Consider the following 15,598-nt stretch of genomic DNA (forward strand, 5'->3'; position numbering starts at 1 on the left):
CTGGACTTTGTGTCTCTCAGGGAAGAAAGTTTCAGGGTTGCTTTTGCTTATGCTCTTCAGGAGCCAGGCATCTGTGCTGGGCGAGGGCTGGGTGGGAGACTGGGTCCGGACACCTCATGGGCCACCCCAACAATAGAAGTGGCCAAGGTCAAGATAGCTGCACCTCCCCTCTCTTCTTTCCAGACCTCTCCTGACTTACCCTCAGGGAGTAGGCAGGAGTTCTGCTGCATCTATGGGTCTAGGAAACAGCTGTCCATCAGGCCTGGAGGTCTTATGTCACTAGAGTTGCTTTTCTTAAGCAGTGAGTGCAGTCATCCTTGCTGCACTTCCACACCTACTCTGTTCCAAATACCTTACATGCGCCAAAGCAGCCATGCACACACGCACAAGTGTACTCAGGTACTTCCTGTTGACGATATCTGTGGGACACCCCCATTTGGATTTCTCACTATTGCCTTCAACTCCCATTGTCTGAAGCTGAACAAACAATTTAGCCATCTATTCAGAACTCTAACACTCACATTTCTTGCCCTAGTATTCTACTTCTAGAAATTTGATCTTATGGATATATCAAGATAAGTGAATAATAATATTAATTGCAGCATTCTTTATAGACTCAAAACTGAAACATTCATCATTAGGGAGGACCAACTAAATAAATGATGATATGTTCAGACAGTGGAATACTATGTAGCCATTAGAAAGGATGAGGCTGATCTATGTGTACTGATTTCGAACAATCTCCAGGACATTGTAGTGGAAAACAAGAATAATGTGTATGGCATGCTAACATTTAATTTGCTTTTCTTAATTATTTAATCATTAAAAATATTTTGATGCAAGGAAAAGAGTATAGGTATATTGAGTATAAGTATACGTATAAGTAAAAGAGTGTACGTATATTGCTTTTTAAAGCAAAAATAGTTAACTCCTTAAATCTTACTCCCAACCCTAGAGCTAGGACATTACCTAGAACTTGCACCTATTTCTATACTCCAAACCTTCCACTTCTCTGCTTCCTAGTTACCAAGAGGTAACCTCTGCCCAGACTTTTCTGCTCATCCTTCCATTGCTTTTTATTTTTAATGTTTTTGTCACATCTATGTGTGTGCCTATAGAATATATTGTTTATAAAATCTTGTTTTTAAGTTTTGTGAAAATTATATGATACTGTATTTCGCTATATGTTTTACTCAATGTTATTTTACGATTCACCCATGGCTGGGCGTGGTGGCTCACATCTGTAATCCTAGCTCTTTCAGAGGCCGAGGATTGCTTGAGGTCAGGAGTTTGAGACCAGTCTGAGCAAGAGCAGGACCCCCTAAATAGAAAAAAATTAGCCAGACATGGTGACGCCTTCCTGTAGTCCCAGATACTTGGGAGGCTGAGGCCAGAGGATTACTTGAGCCCCTGACTTTAAGGTTACAGTGAGCTATAATGATGTCACTACACTCCAACTTCAGTGACAGAGCAAGACTCTGCCTAAGATTCATCCATGTTATTGAGGGTCAGTGTAGTTCATCAAATTTCACTGCAATGTCATATTCCATGATATGAATTTATCCATTTTCCTTTTCCTCTTGATAGGAATTAGAATTGTTTCTTTTACTATTATGAATGCTCTTTACATATGAGTTAGAGTTTCTATAGCCTACATATCTAGGAGTGCAGTTGTTGCACCCTAGGCTGTGCAAATATTCAAATTTACAAGATAATGTAAATTAGCTTCTAAGTGGTTATGCTATTAATATTTTACATCCCCATGAAAGAGGTATGAAAATCTCTAGCACTAATGTTGAGAACAAGGTAAGGATGCCCACTCTTATCGCTTATATTCAACACTGTTTTAGAGTTTCTAGCCAGTGATATAAGACAAGCAAAAGAAATAAAAATCATAAAGAGCAGAAATGAAGGAGTAAAACTCTCTACTTGCAGAGAACATGATTGTTTACATAGAACATCTCAACTAATTTGTAAAACAACTAGAACTAGTTGTTAGGGTGGGAATTCATAGCACGGGTTGAAAAAGAATTCTCAACACAAAGATTAGGATAGTTTTAAAGAAAGAAAGTTTATTTTACTTCCCAAGGATGGGAAGGGCACTGGCACAGGATAAAGAAAGGAAAGGTGCCAGCAGAGAGGTTAAGAGGTTTGGGAAGTTTTTTTGGGAGTAAAGGGGGAAAAAGTGATTGCTGGCAGCTGATGGCAAAAGGCAACTGTGAATGGCTGCATCTCTTTTTCCTATTTTTTTTCCTTTTCTCCTTGCGGCTGGCCTATCGGTCTCCTTGGAATGTGGTCTGGCAGGAACTGGGGTGGGGAGCTTATATCCCTGCTGTCTGCTCTGGTCTCTTCCAGGCTGTTAAAACAAACTTTGAAATAGAACAATTGGTGGTTGATCTTAAAGACAAGTTGAGTCACAGGTAGTTAATCAAACAAAGGGTTAGTTGTTCAGTGTGATCTTTCTCTTCAAAGGGGAAATCATGTACAGTGAGTTTATGCCTATTTCTTTCTGTTATATACTTTATTTTTCTCTCTTAGACAGTTTATTAGCAAGGCCATCCTATCACTAATAAGTAAATTTTGCAAGTCCACAGGATCCAAGGTCAAAATACAAAACTCACTTGTATTTTAATTACTAGCACCAAACAATCAGAAAATTATATTTTAGAATTTCATTTATGACAGTATCAAAAAAATAAAAATGTGAGAATATGCCCGGGCGCAGTGGCTCATGCCTGTATTCCTAGCACTCTGGGAGGCCGAGGCGGGTGGATTGCTCAAGGTCAGGAGTTCGAAACCAGCCTGAGCAAGAGCGAGACCCCGTCTCTACTATAAATAGAAAGAAATTAATTGGCCAACTAATATATATAGAAAAACTGAGCCAGGCATGGTGGCACATGCCTGTAGTCCCAGCTACTCGGGAGGCTGAGGCAGAAGGATTGCTTGAGTCCAGGAGTTTGAGGTTGCTGTGAGCGAGGCTGACACCATGGCACTCACTCTAGCCTGGGCAACAAAGGGAGACTCTGTCTCAAAAAAAAAAACAAATGTGAGAATAGATTTGACCAAAAAATTGAGACCTCTAACTGAAAACTACAAAAATTCTGCTGTGAGAAATTAAAGAATATCTAAATAAACAGATTCATGGATACACCAAGTTCCAAGTTCATGGATTGCCCAACTCAATATTAAGATCTCAATTCCTCTCCAACTGATCTCAAGATTCAGTACAGTCCCAATCATATTCCCACCAGATTTTTCTTTTAGAAATTGATAATTTGCTTCTAAAGTTTATGTGGAAATGTAAAGGACCTAGAATATTAAAAGCAATCTTGAGAAAGATGAATAAAGTTGCAGGACTAACACTGCCTAACTGTAAGGCTTACTATATACCTACGTATTTAGGACCACATAGTACTCACATAAGAACAAACACATAGATCAATGGAACAAAACAGAGCAGAAATAGACCCAAGGTCATTTTGTTCTTTTATTGAGATATAATTTACATACAGTAATATTTGGCCTTTAAATGTAGTTATATCAGTTTTGGGGATCTTCTACACCCTTCTAAAGGTCAGATTTGTCTCTTCCTTTTCCAATACCACATTGTGTTTGTTACTATAGCTTTTTTTTTTTTTATTCTTTTTTTGTTTGTTTGTTTTGTTTTGTTTGAGACAGAGTCTCGCTTTGTTGCCCAGGCTAAAGTGAGTGCCGTGGCATCAGCCTAGCTCACAGCAACCTCAAACTCCTGGGCTCGAGCGATCCTCCTGCCTCAGCCTCCCGAATAGCTGGGACTACAGGCATGCGCCACCATGCCCGGCTGATTTTTTCTATATATATTAGTTGGCCAATTAATTTCTTTCTATTTATAGTAGAGATGGGGTCTTGCTCTTGCTCAGGCTGGTTTTGAACTCCTGACCTCGAGCCATCTGCCCACCTCGGCCTCCCTAGTGCTAGGATTACAGGCATGAGCCATATAGCTTTATTTTTATTTTTATTTTTTTGAGACAGAGTCTCTCTTTGTTGCCCAGGCTAGAGTGCCATGGTGTCAGCCTAGCTCACAGCAACCTCAAACTCCTGGGCTCAAGCAATCCTTCTGCCTCAGCCTCCTGAGTAGCTGGGACTACAGGCATGCACCACCATCCCTGACTAATTTTTTCTATATATTTTTAGCTGTCCAGCTAATTTCTTTCTATTTTTTAGTAGAGACGGGGTCTCGCTCTTGCTCAGGCTGGTCTCGAACTCCTGAGCTCAAACGATCCACCCACCTCGACCTCCCAGAGTGCTAGGATTACAGGCATGAGCCACCGCACCTGGCCGTTATTATAGCTTTATATAGTAATAAGTTTTGATATCTGGGAAGGCTACTTACTATCCACAGCCTGTACTCCTTTACAAATGGCTTGGTTTATGCTTGGATTTTTTTGTTTTTCATATATATTTTAGAATCATTTTTGTCCATGTCCATGAAGAAACATGTTGGGATCGTGAAAACAATTGCATTGAATCCATAGATTAATTTGGAGAGGATTAATATGTTTGCAAAATGGAACCTTCTTATTTAAAAATCTAAATCTCCACTTATTCAGGTCATCTGTAATATCATTTCATAAAGTTTAAGGTTTCTGCATATGGGACTTTCACACATGTGCTGAATCAATTCCTAAGTATGCTACAGGTGTTTTTCTATTATATAAGGTTTCTTTTTAAAGTAAACTTTTTACTGAAGTATGACATCCATAGAGAAAAGTTCACCTATCCTAAGTGTGCAGCTCAATGAGTTTTCACAAAGTGAACGTACACTTCTCAGGAAACAGGACACTAACAGCCCCAAAGAAGTCTTCCTCAAGCCTTTTCACAATAAATACCTCATCTCTTTCCCGAAGGAAAACCACCATGTTGATTTCAAACGCTGTGCGTTACTTTTGTCTGCTTCAGAACTTTATATAAATGGAATCATACAGTGTATACTCTTTAACTACCTTCTTTCACCTGTTATGTCTGGGAGATTCATCCATGTTGTTGGGTATGGTAATAATTTGTACATTCTTATCTCTGTATTCTACTACATAAATATGCCACATTTAATTTATTCATTCTATTATTGATGGACATATGCGTTGTTTCCAGTTTGGGGCTATTAAGTGCTGCTATGAACATTCTTGAACCCGACCACACAAAGGATCTGCCACACATGCAGGGGACACATCAAGTGGCTTCCCGGCTTCAGCTCAGGAACTCTGCAGATCTACTTGGAGGAAAGGAGAAAGTCCTCCGAAATTCCCATCCATAGTAGAGTCTATAAATAACCCATCCCTCCAGCATCCAGGACGCCTGCTCCAGGACAGGTTTGCATTGCCAGTCCCTCACTGCACTGCTGTTGAGTATACTTAGAAACCACCAAGGGCTCATTCTTGCTTTCCTCAGTGCTCCCAAAAGGATAGGATGACATTACTGTAATAATACTGAATGCCATAGTAAGAAAGTAATTCCCTTTTCAATTTTCTCCCTAAGTCCTTCCAATCATGTCAAAGAGAAAGCGTTTGTTTGATGTTACTAAGGTTTTAACACCTTGCTGAGCATGAGAGCCTGTGACAGTCAATCAAAGATTAGCTGGAACTTATTAACAATAATGTATATTGTTTTTGTCTTTATCTGTCTTTATAGTTAACCTTATATTTGTGGGAAAGTATACTGGGTTTTCCATTTTTGATAGTGGTGTAAACTTTTCTATGTATTTATTTTGGTAAAAAAGTGAGTCCTTTAAAGAAAGTTATTGCATATTTAAATAATAATGGGATGGCCAGATTCACAAGGGTGGTACTGACTGTGCTTAGAAATCAAAAAGCAAGGCCTTGGCTGGCGCCATGGCTCATGCCTGTAATTCTAGCACTCTGGGAGGCCGAGGCGGGTGGATTGCTCGAGGTCAGGAGTTCAAAACCAGCCTGAGCAAGAGCGAAATCCCGTCTCTACTATAAATAGAAAGAAATTAATTGGCCAACTAATATATATAGAAAAAATTAGCCGGGCATGGTGGCGCATGCCTGTAGTCCCAGCTATTCGGGAGGCTGAGGCAGCAGGATTGCTTGAGCTCAAGAGTTTGAGGTTGCTGTGAGCTAGGCTGATGCCACAGCACTCACTCTAGCCTGGGCAACAAAGCAAGACTCTGTCTCAAAAAAAAAAAAAAAAAAGCAAGGCCTCTGTGTATGACCTGGTGCCCACCACATTATCCAGGCCATGCACGCTGGAACACAAAAGGAGGTGCAGAGGAAAACATTGAAATTCGGGGCCCTGCTGGGGGGTGGGGAAATTGTCAGCATTCGGGGTGAGCCGGCGGCAGAGTAAGGGCGCAGGGACAGCCGCCCAGCGGGATGCGACACCTGGGCTGGGCAGGGGCCTCACCTGGGCCCCGGAGCGCCGCGCAGCCTCTCACCACTAGGTGGCGGACTGGCGCTGCCGGCGGGAGAGGCGCGTGCGCCGGGCGCGCTTGGTCTCCGCAGCCTGGAACAGGCGGGACCAGGTGGCACCAGGTGTTCCCCCCTCCCAGCCCTGTCCTGGAGGGGCCTGAGGTCTCAGCCCCCTTCAAAATCAAATCCTCCAGCTGCTTGAGCCCCAAGGAATTGGAAATAACTCCCATCAGAGACCCTTAGCCATCTTTTGTGCACAGACGGGTGACGCTGTGGAGCTCTTCTCAAAATAATGTTTTTAAATGCGTAAACTATGTTGGAATAAATAACAAAATCTAGTAATTTTGAAAAAACGGTGAGAACAAGTGACTTTTCTAGATCACTGCAATGACTCTAATACTACTACGGTTTGTTGGTTACATTCACGAGGAAAATCCCAAATGTCACTAAGAGGTTAGTAAGAATAAAGATTTGATTATTTTCCCCATTCAAGTTCAGGGACCCCATGAACGGCTATCCCTGAACCCAAGGTTAAGAAACCCTTAGTGGCCGGGCTCAGGTCTGTAATCCTAGCACTCTGGGAAACCGAAGCGGGCAGATTGCTAGAGGTCAGGAGTTCAAAACCAGCCTGAGCAAGAGCGAGACCCAGTCTCTACTAACAATAGAAAGAAATTAATTGGCCAACTAAAAATATATAGAAAAAATTAGCCAGGCATAGTGGTGCATGCCTGTAGTCCCAGCTACTCGGGAGGCTGAGGCAGGAGGATAGCTTGAGCCCAGGAATTTGAGGCTGCTGTGAGGTAGGCTGATGCCAGGGCACTCTAGCCTGGGCAACAGAGTGAGACTCTGTCTCAAAAAAGAAAAAAGAAAGAAGGAAAGAAACCCTTAGTGAAAATAGAGGTGAAGTAAGATGGAAAAAATTTAAACTGAGCATACCCGGACTTCCCTGTTAATTTCCTGTTCTGCCCCAACAGTTAGTGCTTAAGGCCTCCTTGGCCTTCTCTCTCTCCTTTGACCTTAAGAAGCTGGCTATGAGCAGTGCTGGACAAAGGCATGGTCCTAGGGTAAGTGGAGACTTGGAGCTGCCTAAGATATCATCTAGGCTCAATCATATGGTTTCCAAACATTGAGACACAGGAGAGAGCAAGAACCTAGTATCTCCTAACTCATTCCAGCCAGAGCCAAAGGTCCACTCCTCCATGCCCATTTCCCCATTTGAGCCAAGGGGACAATTGGGAGGGGTTTGGTAAGGGACACTTCCCCAAAGCAGGCCAGGGGAATCTCTAGGGCCACACTACTGTGCTGTCACCCAGTAGCCGAGACATAGAGTCTAGTTTACTTGAAATTCTGAAGTGCTGGGGAAAAGCCTCCCCAAGGTGACACTTGAGGTAAAGCTTGAATGAGAGAAGGACTGAGCCATGTAGATCTTGGAGGGAAGAGTGTAACACCTGCGCAACATGCCTGGCATGATTCCAGAAGGAAGCCACGCAGCTGAAGCAGAGCGAGGCATGAGTGACCTAGGAATTGAGGTCACAGAGGTAGCCAGAGACCAGATCTAGAAATGCATCCACTTCTTTCCAGGACTTTGGCTCTTACACTGTGTGAAATGTGGACCCAGTGTAGGATTGCTATGGTTTGAATGTGTCCCCCAAAAGTCCATGTGTTGGAACCTTAATTCCTCTGCCATATGACTGAATTAATGGTGGCTCTGTCCTCATGAATAGATTAAAGGCCCAATGAGGGTTCTGACCTCATAAATGAGTTAATGTCACTATTGGTGGAATGGGTTGGGTATCTTGGGAGTGAGTCTGCTGTAAAAGCAAGCTCTCCCTTGCACATGCTTTGCCCTCTTGCAATGTGATCCCTTCTGCCATTTATGATGCAGCAAGAAGGCCCTCACCAGATGCCAGCACCATGTTCTTAGACGTCCCAGCCTCCAGAAATGTGAGTTAAATAAACTTCTTTTCTTGACAAATTACCCAGTCTGTGGTATTCTGTTATAGCAACAGAAAATAGATTAAGACAAGGGTTTTGAGCAAAGTAATAACGAGATCTAACCAAAGTGATCACATGTTCTGCTTGGCAGGGCCAGTATGGGCTTTCTCCAGCTGTCCATTGCAATTATCATTAGCATTCCTTTTTGCTCTCGAGGGTGGTAAATTACAGTCACTTTAATAGGATTGCCTGGCTGCCATGTTGAGAATAGACTGAAGGGGGCAAAGTTGGGAAGAAGGAAAGTGGTCAGGACACCAAAGCAATAATCCAGGCAAGAGCTGGTGGCAGCTTTGACCAGGGTGGCAGCAGTAGAGGTGGTAAGAAATGAAGGGACTGAGTCAGAATTTGGTTTTGACTATTAACTTAAGACATCTATTAGACTTCCAAGTAGCAATGGCCAAGAGGCAGATGCTGAACCTTGGTTCCTGTGCCCATTACTACCTGGCTGGTGCAGACTTGGTGAGGCAGCTGAATATAAAGAAGAAATGATGCTACAATCTGGGATTCCTGGAGACAGCCCTGGCTGTCCCTACACAGAGCCCCTACATAATTTGTGGGGCTCTGTGCAAAATGGAAATGCATGGCCCTTTGTTGAAAAATGATTAAGAATTTCAAGACAGGGACAGCAGAACATTAAATCAAGCACAGGGTGACTTTGTGCAATTATACAAGTCATATATAGGATCTGCCTAGAACTAAAAGATGTTTCACAATCACTTCTGGAACCTAGGAGTGAAGCTCCTGTGGTATATAAGAAAGAAGAGGGTGTGAGCCTAGCTAAACAGAACCCTCAATGACAATTTCCACTTCTACCACGCCAACTGGAAATATTTGTTAGTCTAATGGGCATCTTGTTGGAAGTATTATAATAAAAGACTGTCAGACCCTGGTAGGTGACCTATAAATTTGGGTTAAGCAATCTTCTCTTACAAGATGTCTACAGAAACCCTGGGACAATGGATATGCAAAGAAACTGCTAGAAGGAGTTTCCCCACAATAGTTCTTTGTGGGAACCCAGGGACAAGCCAGGAAAGGTCACTGGGTGATGGGCCAGGTATTGGCATTATAGCAATAAATAAAGTATCAGCAGCCTCCGCACTGGACTGATCCAGCCTGGTATAAGTCCCTGGAGGCCTGAGGGTGGCAGGTGATGCATGGTGACACAGGTGTCAGAAATGAGGACAAGATGGGGTCTTGCCAAATGAGCTGACTGGGAATCTTAATCTGGTTTTATTCCATGTCTGATATGGATGGCAAAGGTACAAGAAGGATGAGTCTCCAGCAGAAAGGAGCTTTCTCCCTAGTTCTGCAGAGAAGGTGTATGTATCATTTGGGACACTTTTCACAAATCCTTCAAAATTACACTCGCTGTCAGGCAATGAGGGCTCTGACTTTCAATAATTGAGGCTGCCTGAGGAATGAAAAGAAAGTCCTAATTAGAGGCTCAGGGAAAGGTGGGCAGGGAGCAGCTTCAAGGAAACACATCCTGGGTGTTCATTTCAGGCATCCGGGTCCTCTCAGTATAGACCCTGCACACCCAACAATACCTGCTCGGGCCACCCACTTGCCCTTCCATGTACATCGTAGCAAGAGGAAGCAAAAAGAAAGATGAAAGAACAGAGTAAACCAACAAAAGCATCTCCCAGAATAGCTTTTGTCTTCTCTCTAACCACAGAGCTATGGAAGCAACTTCTGATTCCCGATATTACCAAGAACTTTCATATGCCCTTCACCAGGATTTACCAATTATTAATTGTTTTATTATTCTGTCTCTGTGTGTGTATAAAATTATATAACACACAAAATACATATTTGTATGTAAATACATATTTGTATGTATGTATACACATATTTGTGTGTACATTTGTATGTACACATACATATTTTTTCCAGAAAAATTTGAAAGAAAATTAGAGCTATCATGTCCTTTAAACACTTCCATATGTATTTCCTAAAAGCAAGGACATTATCTTACATACCCACAGCATAATAATCAAAACCAAGAAACTTAACATTAATACAACTCTATTATTTAATCTATTTAATTTTACATTCAATCCATTCAAATCTACATTCAAATTTTGCCAATGCCCAATAAGGTCCTACATAGAAAATTTGTCATTCTTCTTTTGAAAAACTTCTGTTTATATCTTTTGCTCAGTTTTTAATAGGGTTGTTTGTTTTTTTCTTGCTTCTTTGCTTGAGTTCCTTGTAAATTCTGGTTATTAGCCCTTTATTGGGTGTGTAGCTTGTGAATATTTTCTCCCATTCTGTAGGTTGTCTATTTGCTCTGTTGATTGTTTCCTTAGCTGTGCAGCAGCTTTTTAGTTTAATCAAATCCCATTTAGTAATTTTCATTGTTGCCATGATTGCCACTGGGGCCTTTTTCATAAATTCTTTGCCTAGGATGATATCTAGAAGAGTTTTTCCTACATTTTCTTCTAGAAATCTTATGGTTTCATGCCTTAGATGTAAGTATTTTATCCATCTTGAATTAATTTTGGGGAGTGGTGAGATGCAGGGACCCTATTTCATTCTTCTGCATGTGGCTATCCGATTTCCCTAGCATGATTTATTGAGTGGGGCTCCTTTCCCCCAGTGTACATTGTTGTCTGCTTTGTCAAAGATCAGTTAGTTGTAGGTAGATGGTTTTATATCTGGGATCTCTGTTCTGTTCTATTGATCTATATCTCTCTATTTTTTATACCTATACAATGCTGTTTTGATTACTATAGCCTTGTAGTATAGTTTGAAGTCTGGTAATGTGATGCCTGCAGATTTGGTCTTTTTGCTCAAGATTGCTTTGGCTATGTGGGCTCTTTTCCAGTTCCAAACAAAACATAGAATTATTTTTTCTAGATCTGTGAAGTATGACATTGATAACTTACTTGATGGGGACTGCATTGAATTTGTAAATTAGTTTGAGTAGTATGGTTATTTTAACAATGTTGATTCTACCCATCCATGAGCATGATATGTTTTTCCATTTGTTTATATACTCTGCAATTTCTTTCCTCAGAGTTTCATAGTTTTCCTTGCAGAGATCTTTCACCTACTTAGTTAAGTATATTCCTAGGCATTTTATTTTCTTTGTAGCTATTGTGAATGGTAGCGAGTCTTCAGCTTAACTGTTGTTAGTATATAGAAATGATACTAATTTATGTGCATTTATTTTGTATCCTGAGACTTTGCTGAATTTATTTATCCATTCCAGGAGACTCTTGGTGGAATCTTTGGGGTTTTTTAGATACAAGATCATATCATTAGCAAAGAGTGATAGTTTGACCTTCTGTTTCCCAATTTGGATATCCTTAATATTCTTCTCTTGCCTGCTTGTTCTGGCTAGGGCTTCCAGCACTATGTTGAATAGGATTGGTGACAGTGGGCATCTTTGTCTTGTTCCAATTCTTAGGGGAAATGCTTTCAACTTTTCCCCACTTAGTATGATGATGGCTGTGGGTTTGTCATCTATGACTTTTATAATTCTGAGATAGGTTCCTTCTATGCCCAGTTTCTTGAGTGTTTTTATTATGAAAGGGTGATGGATTTTGTCAAATGCTTTTCCCGCATCTTTTGAGATGATCATATGGTCATTTTTGCTTTTGTTTATCTGGTGAATCACATTTATTGATTTACATATGTTGAACCATCCTTGCATCCCTGGGATGAAGCCCACCTGGTCCTGGTGGATTATTCTTTTTGATGTGCTGTTGAATTTGGTTTGCTAGTATCTTATTGAGGATTTTTGCATCTACATTCATAAGGGATATTGGTGGTAGTTTTCTTTTTCTGTTGTGTTCTTTCCTGGCTTTGGTATCAAACTGATACTGACTTCATAGCATGAGTTGGGGAGGATTCCCTCCTTCTTGATATTATGGAATATTTCTGTATTATGGGTATCAGGTCTTCTTTGTAGGTCTGATAGAATTTGGCTGTGAATCCATCTGGTCAAGGGTTTTTTGTTATTGTCTTTGGGAGCTTTTTCTATTACTGATTTGATCTCACCATTCTTATTGGTCTGTTCAGGAATTCTATTTCTTCCTGGTTGAGTCTTGGGAGTTTGTGTGTTTCTAGGAACTCATCTATTTCCTATACTTTTTCTAGTTTATATATGTGGAGATTTACATAGTATTCATGGATTCATGTCCTGCTTCCAGAATTCAGGTGGAGAGCTCCCACCTTCACCGGATCCTGCACTGTCCCTATTATGGAGCACTGAGAATGTTTCTATCCCCCCAACACACACACCTGTTCCAAAGAAGTTTTTGTCTAAAGCCCATTTCCCTAAGAAGCTTCCTCTAGTCTATATATTTACTTGTCCTCACTTCATGGTCTTGTGACCTCAAGGTGAGGTAACCCCTTCACCTTGAGTTATCTCTAAGATAATTTCTCTTTACCTTAAAAGGTCATGGAAATGTGGCATGGGACTGGCCATTACACCTCTTTCTCCAGCTCCTGGGATGTTGGCTGCCACTGCTCAGCCCTAAGCTCTTCTCCTGCCCTTCGCAGACTGAGCTGCCTTGCCTGGAGATGCCTGGGATATTATGCAGCTTGTGGCCAATGACTAGTGGATATGGAGTATAACAGCCCAGCCCCCTTGCCTGGGCCTAGGGACAGCGATGACCTCTATGGTGCATCACATTCCACAGCTCCTGGTGGAACTGTGGCTAGACTTTGCCTGCACCCACATCTTTGCTTGACTTATTCCCCTGCCCTGTACAAGTTTCTCTGGAGATTCCCCTCTCAGTAAATCACTCATGCAAGAATTGCCACTTCATGTCCGGCTTCTGGAAAACCCAGCATATAACAGTGTCTTGCCCAACACTAGTCCTCTAAGATCATTGACAAGAAACAAGTTTCATGGACAAGTAAGTTTGAACAACTATGCAAACTTTGTTCCTCCCCTACAGAGTCAGAATGCTTACTGAAGGCTCAGAGAAATCCCATGATAAATAAACCTGCTTAGGCCATGTGTGGTGGCTCACGCCTGTAATCCTAGCACTTTGGGAGGCCGAGGCAGGCGGATTGCTCGAGGTCAGGAGTTCAAAACCAGCCTGAGCAAGAGGGAGACCCCGTCTCTACTATAAATAGAAAGAAATTAATTGGCCAACTAATATATATAGAAAAATTAGCCGGGCATGGTGGTGTATGCCTGTAGTCCCAGCTACTTGGGAGGCTGAGGCAGTAGGATTGCTTGAACCCAGGAGTTTGAGGTTGCTGTGAGCTAGGCTGATGCCACGACACTCACTCTAGCCTGGGCAACAAAGCAAGACTCTGTCTCTAAATAAATAAATAAATAAATAAATAAATAAAAATAAACCTGCTTAAGCTTGCTCAATTCCTGTCACTGTCAGACACTTAGGAAGACTCACCTGAGCAATGTGCCACAAGGAGCCAATCAGGCTCAGAAGGAGTAGGCTGGGGGATGGCAAAAGGGTATTGGGCAGAATCACTGATCTAAAGCATTCTAAGAAGACTAAATCTATCGTAAGGCTGGGTTTGGATTCCATTTGGTTGAGGAGTAGAGAGAGGGTTTGTTCTGTGGCTGGCCTATAAGCCAGGGAAGTTTCCAGATCAGTGGTCACCCAAGTCCAACCCTGACCACAGATGACGAGGCCACAACTAGCTCAGTCCCCAAGGTGTGGGTGTGAAAGCTGCATTCCTCTTGCCATGCTGACCTCACTGCTGACCCATAGTCATGACTCTCTTGTACCTAGCTGTCCTCAAGGACTACATAGGAGGACTACCTGCCCTCCTTTCACTGCCAAATAGGAAGACTGTTGTTTGACTAGTGGAAACTTGGGCTTTTTCTTAACTGCAGAAGTTCCAGAGCCAAATTCAGTCTAGGAGACCAATTTATCATGATCAAGCTTCTCTTTTCTCTGATCCAACAGGGTGTGCATGAAATTGTTGTCTATTAACAAAGTGGGTTGGCAGGTCCACAGTGATGGCAAAAATGTAATATCAACTCAATCATGGCAGATATGTTCAGGTGGGAACCACTTCACAATTTATGCGAAGCATCACATTGTATAACTAAAATATATACAATTTTTATTTGTCAATGATACCTCAATAAAGCTAGGGAAAAAGTCATAAAAATATCATAATATCCCATATGAAACCTGCTTGAACAAGCCAGCTTATACTTAATGAATAGTTGAACTGTCCCCAGATATGGGAACCCAGTGGCTTCGATGTATGTCTAGAAAGAAATAAAATAAAAATATACTTAATCAGAATACCAGCCTGTGTCAACTGATGCACTGGCACAATGAACCTGAATCATGCTGATTTTTGTAAGTATTAGACAATTAGTTGCCCAGGGCAGTCCTTTCTTAAGTCCTTGACTTAAGACCAAGAAGATGGGAGTCCAAGAGGAAACTCGTAATGTGGACATGGTAGGCTGTATGTATTTGAGAGGACTCACTGTGTGCACGTAAAAGGCTTTGTGTACTTGAGGGGACTTGTGGTATGGGTCTTGAGTACCCAAGGGGATCCGTGGTGTGGACAGAGAAGGCTGTGTGACCCTGAGGAAGACAGGAGGTGTGAACGTTGATGGGGAGTGTGCCCGAGAGGACTGGTAATGTTGACAGAGACGCCTGTGTTTCCCTGAGGGGACTTCTACAGTGGAGGTAAAAAGCTGTGTGTCCCTAAACGGACTTGTGGTGTGGAAGGAGAAAGCTGTCTATACTGACTTGTGGTATAGACACAGATAATTGTGTGTTCCTGAGGGGCCTTCTGGTGTAGACGGAGGACCCAGAAGGCTGTGTAACCTGAGGGTACCAGGGACATGGAAGTTTAAAAAATAAAGGCAGTGTGGACTCAAAACGACTTCTGGTGTGGACACTGGATGTGGACAAATAAGGTCATCTATACCTGAGAGGGTACAGGATGTGCTCACCAAGGTGTGTGGACTCAAGACAACTTGTAGAGTGGAATCAGAAAGCGTCTGCTCCCAAGAAGACTTGTGGTGCAGACATAGAAGGACGTGGTACACAATGGCACGTATGATGTGGACGCAAAGGCTGTGTGTCCCTGAGACTTCTCGTGTGGATTGAAGGCTGTGTGTGCCTCAGGGTTCTGCTGTGGACACTGTGGCTGTGTGGCTCCGAGGAAACTTGTGATGTAGACAAAAAAGGACTGTGTATACCTGAGGGGACATTTGTGTGTCCCCAGGGGAGTTGTGGTATGGG

Source organism: Microcebus murinus, chromosome 20, assembly GCF_040939455.1.
Source record: "Microcebus murinus isolate Inina chromosome 20, M.murinus_Inina_mat1.0, whole genome shotgun sequence".
NCBI classification, from domain to species: domain Eukaryota; kingdom Metazoa; phylum Chordata; class Mammalia; order Primates; family Cheirogaleidae; genus Microcebus; species Microcebus murinus.